The following is a 15,118-nucleotide window of genomic DNA, read 5'->3' as shown; positions in this document are numbered from 1 at the left end:
CTGCCCCTCCCTTACCTTGCAAGATATGTTGAAGAAATCGTTGCACTGGCGCTGTTTCGTAGTAAAAGCTCATCTTTAAGACTGGCTATTAAACCCACGCCTCTCTGATCTGCATTCGTTCGCACCATTACGAAAAATCTGCATCCCCTGTGCTTTACTAAAGAACTGATGGTGCGTGCATTATCTTAACTCTCTTGTCATAGGTCCAAGGGATTGTTCAGAGTTCTTCAAACAAAGTTCCCAATTAAGTTGCTCATTGAATTGTCAACATTTTCTTTTTATCATCTCTATGCCACTCCCACCTTCTCTCCCTCACCGGAATCTTCACCACCCCGTTTATGATCATTTTCTCGCATGTTTTTTTTCACTCGAATTCTCTGTAACACGGGTGTTTTGGGCCTTTCACTCGCAGCTGTTCACAGCTCTCTGCATATTGTATCGGATCTGTGCTCTCACCTGTCCAAATTTCTGAAGTCTCCTTCTCGGGGCATCAGCTGGTTTCCAGCCCAGCTTCAATCCCCGCACCTTTAATCTCCATACTAACTCCTTTATTTAAAAAGAACTCGCCTTCACTGCGTACAGGTAACTCGCGTCGCTCTTTGATTGGGCTTTTACATTAGTGAGGTGGCTAACGCCCAGTGCTCAAATATGGTCATTTTCCTTTTGAAAGTAGGCGTACTGGTCGGGGCGTTTACCAATGTGTGATAAGTTTAACTACTGAAGCTCCAACAAAGTTGAAGGAGAAATCCAATAAAAGGTACTACTGGATTGAATCTAAAGAAAACAATGTTCGTATATGTATTGGATAAAGCTTAAAGGAAGCGAAGGCAGAAAAGATTGAAGGATGAAAATACAAAAACTACCGAAATCCACACTTCCACATTTCTGCCTTGTGCCCAGAATCGTTGTTATAATTCAAACTCAGGTTGGAGGAGCAGCAACTCATATTCTGTCTGATGTAGCCTCCAGCCTGATGGCATAAATATCTCTCCAACTTGTCACCCCGCCCACGCTTTCCCTTTTCTTTTCCATTCCTCCTTCTGCTTCCCCTCCCACCCTTTCTCTTCTCATTTGTCATCACCTACTGCTGGTTCCCTTTTCTTCCAGAATCCAGTGTCCTCCCCCTTTAGGTTCCTTCTTCTTCAGCCCTTTATCTTTTCCACCCATCCCTTCTCAGCTTCTTTCTTCCCTCCCCCACTTACCTGGTCTCATCTATTACCTGATGAAGGGTCTTGGCCTGAAATACTGACTGTTTATTCCTTTCCATGAATGCTGAGTTCATTCAGTATTTTGTGTGCCTTGCTCACCTATAACCTGCCAGCTTGTACTCCCTTCCCTCACTCCACCTCTTTATCCTAGCTTCTGACCCCTTCCTCTCCAGTCCTGATGAAGGATCTCGGCCCAAAACATTGACTGTTTATTCACTTCCATAGATACTCCCCGACTTGCTGAGTTCTTGCAGCATTTTGTGTGTGTGGCTCTGGATTTCCAGCATCTGCAGAATCTCCTGTGCCTACAGTTCAATTGCTTGTTATAAATTTCACGGTGGGATGGGAATGAAGTAGCTACAGGGAGAAGAGAAGAACAAACTGCTAATTTTTCAAAGTGATGTTGACATTTAGTTGGCTGTATCAGAACAAAGATGGATGCCAGAATTGTGGAACTTAATCATCTATCTGTCAAAATGGGTTTATTATAGTATATACAAGAAAGGCACAGAGACAGGGTGGCAAGATGACTTAAAATCACTGACTATTAAACTCTCATTATGATTGCATGTGACCTGTATAATCCACTTCTGAAGTTACTAATGAGCATTTTCTTGACCAATCTACATTTAACTTTTACTTCTTAATTAACCTGAGATGAGACCTCTGCCCCAGTTGGTACCTGATCATAACAAATCATCCCTTTGATTCAAAATTGCATTCCATCTAAGATCATTTGTAATAAAGACTTGTTTTTATGAATAGCTATATTTCCTTGTGTGACCACATGGTTTTTCAAAGCTTCATTCCTGCTGAGGTTAATTGCTTTCGGAGCAACCCCATGTTTTTATATCCTACAACTATTTCATTGCCTGCCTATTTGGAGCTAGCTTAACCCTTTCTAATGAATTTCATTTTCTTTGTTCTTATTTGTACTGCCAAACCAGCAGGCTCTTTTACAGAAACCAGGCCTGACCTGAATAGGACAACGACACTTGTTATTTTACCAGCTGCATCAATGTCCAAAGTCCTATAAAAATATCAGCTTACAGCTGTAAGTACTAAATACAGCTGGGGTGGAAGTCAGTGCAGCGGTTTGTCACATTCACAATTTTCCAGAAAAGTGCAGAACGTGATTTTACAAGGTCAACGAGCTGGCTGCTACATAAAGCACAATTCAGCAACGTTAACACCATGACACCAGGAATGAAAGCAACTTAAATTTCTTACTAGCACGGTGATTTTGCGGGCACTGCCAAAACAATCTATTTGTACCGCTTGTCCAAAATGCAAGAGATTCTGCAGATATCCAGAGCAACACACACAAAATGCTGGAGGAGCTCAGCAGGTCGGGCAGAAATTGATAGAAATGAACAAACAGTTGCCATTTCAGGCCAGGACTGGAAAGGCAGGAGGAGGAAGCCAGAGTAAGTAGGTGTGGGGTGGGGGAATGAGTAAAAGCTGGAAAAGATGAAATATCTGCAGATGCTGGAAATCCAAGACACACACACACACACACACACACACACACACACACACACACACACACACACACACACACACACACACACACACACACACACACACACACACACACACACACACACACACACACACACACACACACACACACACCTGGAGGAGCTCAGCAGGCCAGGCAGCATTTATGGAAAAGAATAAATGGTCTTGGCCCAAAATGTTGACAGTTTACTCATATCCATAGATGTTGCCTGCCCTGCTGATTTCCTCCAGCATTTTGTGTGTGGGGGGCTTGGATTTCACGTATCTGCAGATTTTCTCTTGTAGGTGATAGGTGAAGTTAGGTGGGTGGGGGGGGGATGAAATAAGAAGCTGGGAGGTGAGAGGTGGAAAAAGTAAAGGGCTGAAGAAGAAGGAATCTGATGGGAGAGGAGAGTGGGCCATGGGAGAAAGGGAAGGAGGGAGAGGTGATAGGCTGGTAAGTAGCAGAGAAAAGCTAAGAAGGGGGAAGATTCGGGAACTGTAGAAGAGGGAAGGGGAAAGATTACTTGAAGTTGGAGATATCAATGTTCATGCATCAGGTTGGAGGCTACACACACAAAATGCTGGTGGAACGCAGCAGGCCAGGCAGCATCTATAGGAAGAAGTACAGTCGATGTTTCGGGCCGAGACCCTTCATCAGGTCTAACTGAAAGAAAAGATAGTAAGAGATTTGAAAGTAGGACGGGGAGGGGGAAATGCAAAATGATAGGAGAAGACAGGAAGGGGTGGGGTGAAGCTAAGAGCTGGAAAGGTGACTGGCAAAAGGGATACAGAGCTGGAGAAGGGAAAGGATCATGGGACAGGAGGTCTAGGGAGAAAGGGGGAGGGGAGCACCAGAGGGAGATGGAGAACAGGCAAAGAGTGATGGGCAGAGAGAGAGAGGTTGGAGGCTACCCAGATGGAATATGAGGTGTTGCTCCTCCACCACAGAGTGGCCACATTGTGGCAGTAGAGGAGGTCATACATCGACATGTTAGAATGGGAATGTGGATTGGAATGAAAATTGTCAGCCACCAGGAAATCCTGCTTGTTGCAGACGGAGTGTAGGTTCACAACAAACCAGTCCCCGAGTCTACATCACGTCTCACTAATGTAGCGAAAGCTGCATTGGGAGCGCTGTACCACAATAGATTGGCAGGTGAAGTTTAGCCTCACCTGGAAGGACTGTTTGGGGCCTTGAATGGTTGTGACGGAGGAGGTGAATGGGCAGGTGTAGCATTTCTGTTGCTTGCAGGAGTAAGTGCCAGGAGGGAGATTAGTGGGGAGGGATGAATGGTCAAGAGAATCACGGGGGGAGCGATCCCTGTGGAAAGTGAAAGGTAGTGGGAGGTAAAGAGGTATTTGGTGGTAGGGTCCCATTGATGATGGGGTAAGGTGCAGAGGCTCATATAAACAAGAGGAACTCTATCCCTGTTAAGGTGATGGGAAGGGGTGAGGGTGGATGTCTGGAAAATGGAAGAGGTACGGGCGAGGGCAGTGTCAATAGTGGAGGAAGGGAAACCCCATTCTTTGAGGGAGGAGGACATCTCTGTTATCCTAGAAAGAAAAGTCTCATTCTGGGAACAGATGCAGTGAAGCCAGGGGTGCTGGCCGATGGGTTAATGAGGAAGGTTAAAGAGAAACAAAATAAATAAGGGATTATGCTAAAAGAAGTAAAATGTAGGTCAGAAGTGTTCCCGAGACATGAAACCAAGTGGAGAATGCTGGGGAAGCCCAAATGTTGTCTACTAATCAGAACGACATAAAACTGAATAATAAATTGTTCAATCTTACATGAGGTTAGCCAGGCAAATAAGTGGGTTGGTGGAGAGGAACCACTGGGCCTTCGGTCAAGGAACAGCTGAAGGACCCTCACACTTCCCTGGAAAGCGTCGAAGTTGCATATGGAATGGTGTTACAAACATAAATGGGAAGGAGTCAAGGTAGGAAGAAATGCTGAATGGAGCATAGGCATATTGAAACATTGGGTGTACATAGTTGAGAATCTTGGACAGGAGCTGAAGGTGGGCTACATGGGATAGTATGACCATAAAATAGGAGACTATGAAGGAAATTAAGCCAGTGAGCATTTAGTTAACAATGGCCTGACGCTTAGTGGTGGGGTTATAGTCCAGAGGGAGGTATTTGTGAAATAAAGGCCAGCTTGCCAAACCACAACAGCACCACCCTTATTGGCAGGTTCAATGGTGTTACTGAGGTTAGTCCTTAGTGAACATGTTGCAGATTCAGAAAGGACAGGTCGGAGTCAGTAAGTGTTGTGGTAAAACTGAGATGGACAATGTCATGTAGGCACTTAGTGACAAATACAACCAGAAACGTTGAGGCTAAAGGGAGATTGTGAATTATGGAGGCTGGGATAAAGGTCCAGTCTTACATGAAGAGTTTTTCTGATTGTTTGTAATTCATTCCTTTCAGAGTTCTTGTCTCTATGATTGATCTTACCTGATCCATCAATGAAATTCCATTCATATATCCATTCCTTCAACCAGCCCATCTGTTTCCACCTCTGTAATTCACCATGTGTGTGCTACTGCCTCTGTACATCTACCATAATCTTCAAACTGGCTTCATTGTCTATTGTTCATAAGACCATAAGACATAGGAGCAGAATTAGGCCATTCAGCCCATTGAATCCACTGCACCATTTCATCATGGCTAGTCCCGCATCCCATTCAACCCCATACACCTGCCCTCTCATCATATCCCTTGATGCTCTGATCGATTAGGAATTCATCAACTTCTGCCTTGAATATACGCATGTCTTGGCCTCCACCGCAATCTGTGGCAGAACATTCCACAGATTCACAACTCTCTGGCTAGAAGAATTCCTCCTTAATTCTGTTCTAAAAGGTTGCCCCTCAGTTTTGAGGCTGTGCCCTCTAGTTCTGGATACCCCCCCCCCCATAGGAAACATCCTCTCTACGTCCACCTTATCTAGTCCTTTCAACATTTGGTCAGTTTCAATGAGATCCCCACACATTCCTCTAAATTCCAGTGAGTACAGGTCCAAAGCTGCTAAAGTATCCTCGTATGTTAACCCCCTCATTCCTGGAATCATCTTCATGAATCTCCTCTGGACTCTCCAATTGCGATGCATTCTTTCTGGAAAAAAGGGGCCTAATACTGTTGACATACTTGAAATGCATCCTGATTAGTGTTTATAAAGCTTCAGAATTATCTCGTTTTTATATTTTATTCCCCTTAAAATAAATGCCAACATTGCATTTGCCTTCTGTACCACATACTCAACCTGTGAATTAACCTTCTGGGAGTCTTGCATGAGGACTCCTAAGCCCCTTTGCACCTCTGACGTTTGAATTTTCTTCTCATTTAGGTAATAGTCTGCACAATTGTTCCTTTTACCAAAATACATTATCATACATTTCCCAACACTGTATTCCATCTGCTACTTTTTTGCCCATTCTCCCAATTTGTCGTAAGTCCTGCTGCAATTGCATTGCTTCCACATACTACCTACCCCTCCCTATCTTTGCATCATCTGCAAACTTTGCTACAAAGCCATCAATTTCACTATCTAAGTCACTGACAATGTGAAAAGTAGCAATCCCAAAACTGACCCGAGGAACAGCATAAGTCACTGGCAGCCAACCAGAAAAGGCCCCCTTTATTCTCACTCGCTGCATCCTGCCTTCAGCCATTCCTCTATCCATGTCAGTGCCTTTCTTGCAGTGCCATAGGATTTTGTCTTGTTAAGCAACCTCATGTGTGACACCTTATCAAATGCCTTCTGAAAATCCAAGTAAATGACATCCACTGCCTCTCCTTTGTCCACCCTGCTTGTTACTTTGTTGAAGAAATCTAACAGATTTGTCAGGCAAGATTTCCTTTTACAGAAACCAGCCTGACTTTGACTTATTTTATCATTAGTCTCCAAGTACCACAAAATCTCCACCTTAATAATGGACTTAAACACTTTCCCAACCACTGAGGTTAGGCTAACTGGCCTATAATTTCCTCTCCTTTGGCTTCCTCCCTTCTTAAAGAGTGGAGTGACGTTTGCAATTTTCCATCCTCCAGGACCCTGCCAGAATCAAGTGATTCTTGAAAGATCATAACCAATGCATCCATTATCTTTTCAGCAATTTCTCTCAGGACTCTGGGATGTAGTCCATCCCGTCAGGTGACTCATCCACCTTAGGACTTTTCAGTTTGCCTAGCACTTTTTTCTCTCTGTTATAGCATTGGTACTCACTCCTGCTCCCCGACACTCACGGACCTCTGGCATACAGCTAGTGTCTTCCACAGTAAAGAATGAACCAAAGTACTTTTAAGTTCATCTGCCATTTCTTTGTCCCCCATTACTACCTCACTAGCATCATTTTCCAGTGGTTCAATATCAACTCTCACCTCCCTTTTATTCTTTATATAACTGAAAACAACTTTTACTATCCTGATTTATATAATTGGCTAGTTTGCCCTGATATTTCACCTTTTCCCTTCTTATAGCAATTTTAGTTGTCTTTTTTGGATTTTAAAGGCTTCCCAATCATCCAACTTCCCACTCACTTTTGCTACATTATATATCCTTCCCTTGGCTTTTATGCAGTCCTTAACTTTCCTTATTAGCCATGGTTGTCTAGCCCTACCACTTGAGAACAACTTCTTTTGTAGGGTCTATCCTGCGCCCTGTGAACTATTCCCGGAAACTTCAGCCACCTCTGTTCTGCTGTCACCCCCGCCAGTATCCCCCTCCAAGCCATGTGGGTAAGCTCCTCTCTCATGCCTCCTTAATTCCCTTTATTCCATGGCGATACTGATACAGGTGACTTATGTATGCTTCTCCCTCTCATATTGCAGTATGGATACAATTATATCATCAGGGTTCCTTTACATTAAGCTAATAAAATCAGGGTTATTACACAACACCCAATCTAAGATGGCCTTTCCTCTAGTAGGCCTGAGAATAAGCTGCTCTAAAAAGCCACCTCAAGAGCATTCAGCAAATCCCCTCTTGTGATCAGACACCAACCTGATTTTCCCAATACCCTTGCATCTTCCCCCTTTATAAACTTGACCTCAGCCAAGATTCAACTATGCGTTATCTTAATTTGCATCATGATTTGTTCATCCATCACTCTGGAAGCTGGTGATTACATTGGTTTCCAGTCCATGCATAAAGCAAAATGCAATTTTAATATTTTCATTCTGCTCTGCAAATCCATACGTGGTGACCTCAACAGTCCTGATGATGGGTCATGGCCTGAAATGTCTACTGTTTACTCTTTTCCATAGATGCTGCCTGACCTCTGAGTTCCTCCAGAATTTTCTGTGTTAATCAATATTTCTTTGCATCTTTCTCCATTCCCATAATCTTCTGAATTATTTTGTTCTTCTCCAAATTGTGCTTCTTGTGCATCATCGTTTTAAATGCTCACACATACCTTAAACTATTTTGTCCCAAAGACCTGGAATTTCCTCCTTATCTGCTTACTGTCTCTTCTATATCATCCACAGAGAAATTCCATTAAATCTAGCTGTTTAAGTAGATTTGATTGATTGATTGATTGATTGATTGATTGATTGACATATAGCATGGAGGAGGCCCATCTGGCCCTTCGAGCCATGCCATGCAAAAATCCCCCAATTTAATCTTAAGCCTGATCACAGGACAATTTACAATGATCAATTTACTTACTAACCGGTATGTCTTTGGACTGTGGGGGGAAACTGGAGCACCCTGGTCACAGGGAAAATGTACAAACTCCTTACAGGCAGTGGCGGGAATGGAACCTTGATTGCCAGTACTGTAAAGCATTGCGCTAACCCCTACACTATCATCCACTTTCATTCCTGTATCAGGGTCAATCTTTGTCTCATAACATTTCTGTGAATTGTTCTCAAACATTTTACAAGGTCCTTATTATCACAAGTTGTCTTTGCAGATTTTGGTGTCAACAGGCTATTGTGAGATGTTTGCTGATCAAATAGAAAGCACTGGATCTTCATCATGGCTGTGGAATACAGCATTCTCGGGCCATCAGATGTATCAACATAAAACATGGGATTAACAAGGTGATTACCGTTGGCTGGAAACGCCAATTACTGTTGTGCTCTAAGTCGCATCTGCCACACCTGATAAAATAATACTGCTTATCAAAAACACAACGAACAGGCTCTTCAGCCCAAGATGCTGTGCTGATCTTTTAACCTATTTGAAGATCAATGTAACCCTTGCCTCCCGGAGAGCTCTCTATTTCCCTTTTATCCATCTGTCTAACTTAGAGTCTCTTCAATTTCTCTGTCGTATCTGCCTCTACCACCACCCCTGGCAGCATGCTTCATGCACTCATCACTAATGCTTGATAATTAATTTTATTGACTGCAACTGGAACAGCATTAGATGATCCAATATGGTCTAATTCTGTCCGTTTCAGAGAACTCTCGTCCAGGTTGCAAAATTCTTGCAAACAAAATTTATCTGTGCAGAATTCAAATGAAGAATTACCCCCCACAATGACCAAGCAAATATAAACGGGTTCAGAACAAGGCATTACGCACAAAATGCTGGAGGGACTCAGCAGGCCAGGCCAAAACCCTTTGGCAGGACAGAGTTTCGGCCCAAAACGTCAACTGTACTCTTTTCCTCAGATGCCGCCTGGCCTGCTGAGTTCCTCCAGCATTTTGTGTGTGTTGCTCAGATTTCCAGCATCTGCAGAACAAGGCATGATTGAAGCAGGGGCCAGGCATCTATTACAATGGAATTAGATGGGTACTTGAAGAACAAACGATGAAAGAGTATCATTTAACCAGGTAGCATATACAGGTAGTGAAACAGGCCTGTACTTTAGCCAGCATTGCAATAAATACAATTATTTGTCTGTTGTTCTCCAGTAAAATATCTTCAGCTCTTCTCTTCTACTGGGGTTTATTTCATGAGACCTTGTGCAAATTATAGTCATCTGTACTTACAGTGGGAAAGAAATCGATCTATCATTAAAAGACACAGAACAGCAGTGGAAGTCTGTGAGGAGATTACATTTTGCACCTGTTGCCTGCTAGAGATACAGGAACAAAAAAAAACTTGGCTTTGACTTGAAACAATCATTAGAATGGTTATATTTATAACTATTGTGCCCTTCAAAACACTTACATGAAATTCATCAGCTTTGTGGAATTTGCCTCCTTGGTGTCCAGTAACATCTGGAAAATGACAAGTACAGACAGTCTATCCAAGTAGTTTAATTGAAACCCCAGGCTTCGTTACATGTAGGTCAGGTCAGGGTCTGCTGTCAATGACTGTATTCAAAAATAGCCAATGAACCCTTTTTGGTGATGGTAGGTGTAATTTTTGAAATATTCTCATCTCAGCAAGTCAAAAATAAATCTATAATGTCTTCATTAACTCAATTACAATATTCCTCTAAATAAAAATATTAATGGCTAGTTGTAGTACATCACACTTTAGTTCAAACATGTTAACCTTTCAGAACAATAAGACCATAAGACATAGGAGTAGAATTAGGCCACTCAACCCATCGAGTCTGCATCACCATTCCATCCTGGGTGATCCCAGATCCCACTCAACTCCATACACCTCGCCATATCCTTTGATGTCTTGATTGATCAGGAAACTATCAGCTTCTAAATTCAATATACCCATGGACTTGGCCTGCACTGCAGTCAGTGGTGGAGCATTCCACAGGTTCACCACTTTCTGGCTAAAAAAAAAATTCTCCTTACCTCCATTCTAAAAGGTTGCCCCTCAATTTTGAGGTCCTGGATACCCCCATCATAGGGAACATCCTCTCCACATCCACCATATCTTGTCCTTTCAGTATTTGGTGGATTTCAATGAGATCCCCACACATTCTTCTAAATTCCAGTGACTACAGGCTCAAAGCTGCCAGATGCTCCTCATATGCTCTTCATCTTCAGAATCATCCTTGTGAACCTCCTCTAGATTATCCCCAATGACAACACAGCCTTTCTGAGATACGAGGTCCAAAACTGTTGACAATACTCTAAGTGCAGCCTGTCTAGTACCTTATAAAGCCTCAGCATTATCTGCTTGCTTTTATATTCTATGCCCCTTGAAGTAAGTGACAACATTGTATTTGCCTTCTTTTATGTGGTACACCATGTATATCTGTCTAGACACGCCCCTCTGCTGACTGATCCTGTGGCTCCTCCCACAGACCCCTGGAATAAGGTGATTGAGTCACTGCTCCTCCTACAGTCCAAGGCAGTCATCCAGCATGGATGTGGTCCATTTTACTGCTAATAAAAGCCTTTCAGTATTTACTCTACTTCCAGTCTTTTGGAGTTATTGATAGTACCACAGACTCAACCTGAAAATAAACCTTCTGGGAGCCTTGCACAAGGACTCCTAAGTCCTCTGCACCTCTGATGTTTGAACTTTCTCCCCATATGGATAATAGTCCACACTATAGTTTGTTTTACAAAAATGCATTATCATATATTTCCCAACACTCTATTCTATCTGCCACTTTTTGCCCATTCTTCCAATTTGTTTAAGTCCTGATGCAATTGCATTGCTTCCTCAGCACTATCTACCCCTCCACCTATCTTTGTATTGTTACGGATGTGCCACAACCCTGAGGGGCCAAAGGGTACAAAGTAGCCTCCTCCTTTTTGAGAATCGCAAGATCGCTATTAATTCGGGTCTGGGACCCAGGAAATGAGAGAGAGACGTCCAGAATACACAGGGTTTGGAATGTGTCCTGGCCTCAGCAAGACGGAACCATTGATAATGGCTATTGTCTCTTGGAGACAGAATTGTGTATTGAGTACTGTACTATACATTGAAACCCCTCGGGATGACCAGAGTGGGCTGGTTGAGGGATTGCATCATCCCAACCTTATTGACATCTGAGACCCCGTGAGTAAGGATAAAAGAGGGTCTGGGGAACAACCCCTTTAAACGCACCAGGAGAAATGCTAGAAATCCCGTGACAGCGTTTAATAGCGACAACCGGTGGGGGGGCTCGCATGCGTCCTTTCCCTTTGTCTGGGATTGGGGCCTTACCATGGAAGAACGGCTTAGCTAAAGGAAAGGCCACAAGTGACCGGCCACACCAATGGAACTCTCGAAGGATTGAAATCATAAAAAGGAAAAGCTGGCAAGTTTCTAAAAATCTCTCTCTTGACTCCAACCAAAGGCGGCAGCCTGAATGAACTGAGTGACTTTTATATTTTCATCGGACAATACAATATCCCCTAGACAACGATAGAGCTTATTTCTTATTGATTATTATTATACCCGCACCTTTAGATTTAGTATTGACGACGTATATTATCTGTATGTTTGCATTGATACTATTTTTGTGTATTTTTACTAATAAATACTGTTAAAAATAGTACCATCAGACTTCAACGGACCTCTCTATCTTTGCTGGTCAGTGACCCAGTTACGGGGTTCGTAACAGTATCATCCGCAAACTTTGCCACAAAGCCATCAATTCCATTATCCAAACCATTGACAAACAATGTGAAAGTAGTGGTACCAATATTGACCCCTGAAGAACACCAGTAGTCTCAGGCAACCAATCTGAAACAGCCCCCTTTATTCCCACTTGCTCCCTCCTGCCTGGCAGCCATTCCTCCATCCGTGCCGGTACCTCTCAGTTTCAGGTTCAGATTCAGATTCAGTTTATTGTCATTTAGAAACCACAAATGCAATGCAGTTAAAAAATGAGACAACGTTCCTCCGGAATGATATCACAAAAGCATATGACAAAACAGACTACACTAGAAAATCCATATAACGTTTGGCAATCCCCAATCCAGAGTCCGGAGAGGCTGCTGCATATTAATTTTGCACTAACGTCTTCCGCGTTCCCCGGAAAGGAGCTCCAAATCCACCAGACAAACAAGACCAAAAACTAAAGCTACAAGACCTGCACAAAACCACATAGTTACAACAGTGCAAACAATAGCATAATTGATAAAAAAAACAGACTAAAAATAGTCCAAAGATGTTAAAGGACGATGTTCAAAAGAAATCACCACACAGTTTCCACAAGTCCCCAGGGTCCCGACAGACTCGCCATCCCACACCGATGGCAGAAGGGAATACCCCCACTATGGACTTCCATGGCGCCGCCCATCTCAGTCTCACAGATGCAGCACACACTGAAAATGACCTAACTGCAGCAGACTCCGAGACCGTCGAACCTCCGAGCCGACGACCATCCCCTCCAGCACAGCTTCTCTGAGCACCATCCTCTGCCGAGTGTATTAAGACGGCCCCGCCAACGGCCATTGGCAACGCAACCCCGAGGACTGGGGGCCTGTTCTTCCCAGCAGAGACCCGGACCTCACAGCAGCAGGAAGAAGGTCTTCCTGGAGATTTCCCAATGTTCCTCCGTGCTCCCATGTCCGTTTTCAATCGATTATGATTGCGCACGGCACCCCATTTCACAAATAACAGATAATCATCTCCGGAGTGGCCACTGCAAGCTGCATCGTGCCGCCATCTTGGAAGTACATTCTACTTCCAGTCATAATGCCATAGGATTATCTTGTTCAGGAGCCTCATGTGTGGCACCTTATCAACTGCCTTCTGAAAATCCAAGTAAATAACATCCACTGCCTCTCCTTTGTGCATCCTGCTTGTTACTTCCTTGAAGAACTCCAACAGATTTGTCAGGCAAGATTTCCCTTTATAGAAACCATTCTGATTTTGACTTATTTTATCATTAGTCTCCACGTACTGTACCATGAAATCTCCTCCTTAATAAAGGACTTTAACACTTTCCCAACCACTGAGGTTAGGCTAAATGGTCTATAATTTCCTTTCTTTTGCCTTCCTCCCTTCTTAAAGAGTGGAGTGACATTTGCAATCTTCCTGTCCTTCACGACCATGCCAGAATCAAGTGGTTCTTGAAAGATCCTGACCAATGTATCCATTATCTCTTTAGCAACCTCTCTCAGGACTTTGGGATGTAGTCCATCTGGTCCAGGTGACTTACCTTAAAGGCTTTCAGTTTGCCTTGCACTTTTTGCTTTGTAATAGCAATGGCGCTCACTCCTGCTCTCTGACACTCACGGACCTCTGGCACACTGCTACTGTCTTCCACAGTGGAGACTGATGCAAAGTCTTCATTAAGTTCTTCCGCCATTTCCTTGTCTCCCCATTACTACCTCACCAGCGTCATTTTCTAGTGGTTCAATAACAACTCTCACTTCCCTTTTACTCTTTAAGTAACTGAAAAAAACTTTTAGTATCCTGCTTTACATTATTGGTGAGTCTGCCCTCATATTTCATTGTTAAGTCAAACTAGAGTTTCTAGAAAGTATTGGGACCTAGAGGCAAAAGAAAATAAAATTTAAAAGTCATAGCAAGAATCCACTGATAGACCAGATGGAACCCGCTGCCTGAGTGCTGCTTCTGCCTGGAACATTGGGGGGACCCCGCAGCGTCACAGTGGCAGTCCGGGAGCAGCGTTGAAATCTGCGTAAGATGCTGAACTTTAAATAACTTGAGAGTCTGTTTCATGGAAAAAAGCACTGCTGTCACTGTGTTTGGGTTAGTGCTAGCTTTGTCTCGGGGATCATCGTGCGCAGGCGCTCCTGGGAAATGGTGCGAGGTTTAAGAAGAGCTCGGGAACCTTCGGGAAGGGCCGCCCGGTTTGAAAACATAACAGTCTATTAGGGAGCAGAGACTGTGTAGCTCGAATCGTCTACAAAATCCGGAGAGGCAGCCAGTTTTTTAAATCTATTGACTAATGACTAATGACTAATGAATAATGGTTGATGGAACTATCAAACTGCCGCACTTGCGAAAAATAAAAGGAGGAAAAGGGAAAAGTCGTTTGGACATTGAGTGGAATCCAGTTAAAAAAACATTCGGGTAGACACATTCAATCTCTTTCAAGTGGGGAAGCTGCACATGTTCAAAGAAGGAAAAGAAATCCAACTTGACAGTGAAGAAACTGGTTGACCGGGAAACTGGAGGACCAGGAAACAGAAATCTGGGAGCTTTGAGCTGGAACAGCAGGAGCAATAACCTGGAATCCTGAAAAAGGAAGAAAATCAAGTGAAGATAAAACAACATCAAACCATCATTAAAAAGTTATACTTACCTTTTCACCTGTGAACAGCCTGCAGAGGAAGTCAAACATGGCTGATCAAGCTAATCGGAAATCAGTTGAGCAACTCAAGGTAGAGCGAATGACAGCAAAAAGATTACTTTCTCATCTGGCCAACAGTATTACCAGGACCTATGAAGACATGTCTGAAGAGGAGCTCAGTGTCAGTTTCAATAAACACATAATAAAAGCCGATAAAGTCATGGAAGCCAATGATGATGTGGAGGCTGGACTCACTGCAGAACGGGAGGCAGAGCTGAACACAGGGGAAGGAGCTGACCTGGCAAAGACGGCAAATGAGTGTGAGTTGAAACTAAA

General features: G+C 43.4%; 1 protein-coding gene across 3 annotated transcripts in view; it reads right to left on the bottom strand.

The window, feature by feature from the left end:
- LOC132404056 (clustered mitochondria protein homolog) overlaps positions 1-603 on the bottom strand; it is a 99,416-nt gene extending 98,813 nt beyond the window's left edge. For 2 of the 3 annotated variants that reach the window (XM_059988040.1, XM_059988038.1), the window contains exon 1: positions 457-603. The gene's annotated coding sequence lies outside the window, so the exon portion shown is untranslated. Of the gene's footprint in view, positions 1-15; positions 142-456 lie in introns of those variants that run through there. The other variant, XM_059988039.1, reaches the window with a different exon arrangement.
- Between the last annotated feature and the right edge of the window lie 14,515 nt (positions 604-15,118).

This window comes from Hypanus sabinus, chromosome 13, assembly GCF_030144855.1.
Source record: "Hypanus sabinus isolate sHypSab1 chromosome 13, sHypSab1.hap1, whole genome shotgun sequence".
Lineage (NCBI taxonomy): Eukaryota > Metazoa > Chordata > Chondrichthyes > Myliobatiformes > Dasyatidae > Hypanus > Hypanus sabinus.
The sequence above is the reverse complement of the archived record's forward strand: the minus strand, read 5'-3'. Positions and strand labels throughout refer to the sequence as shown.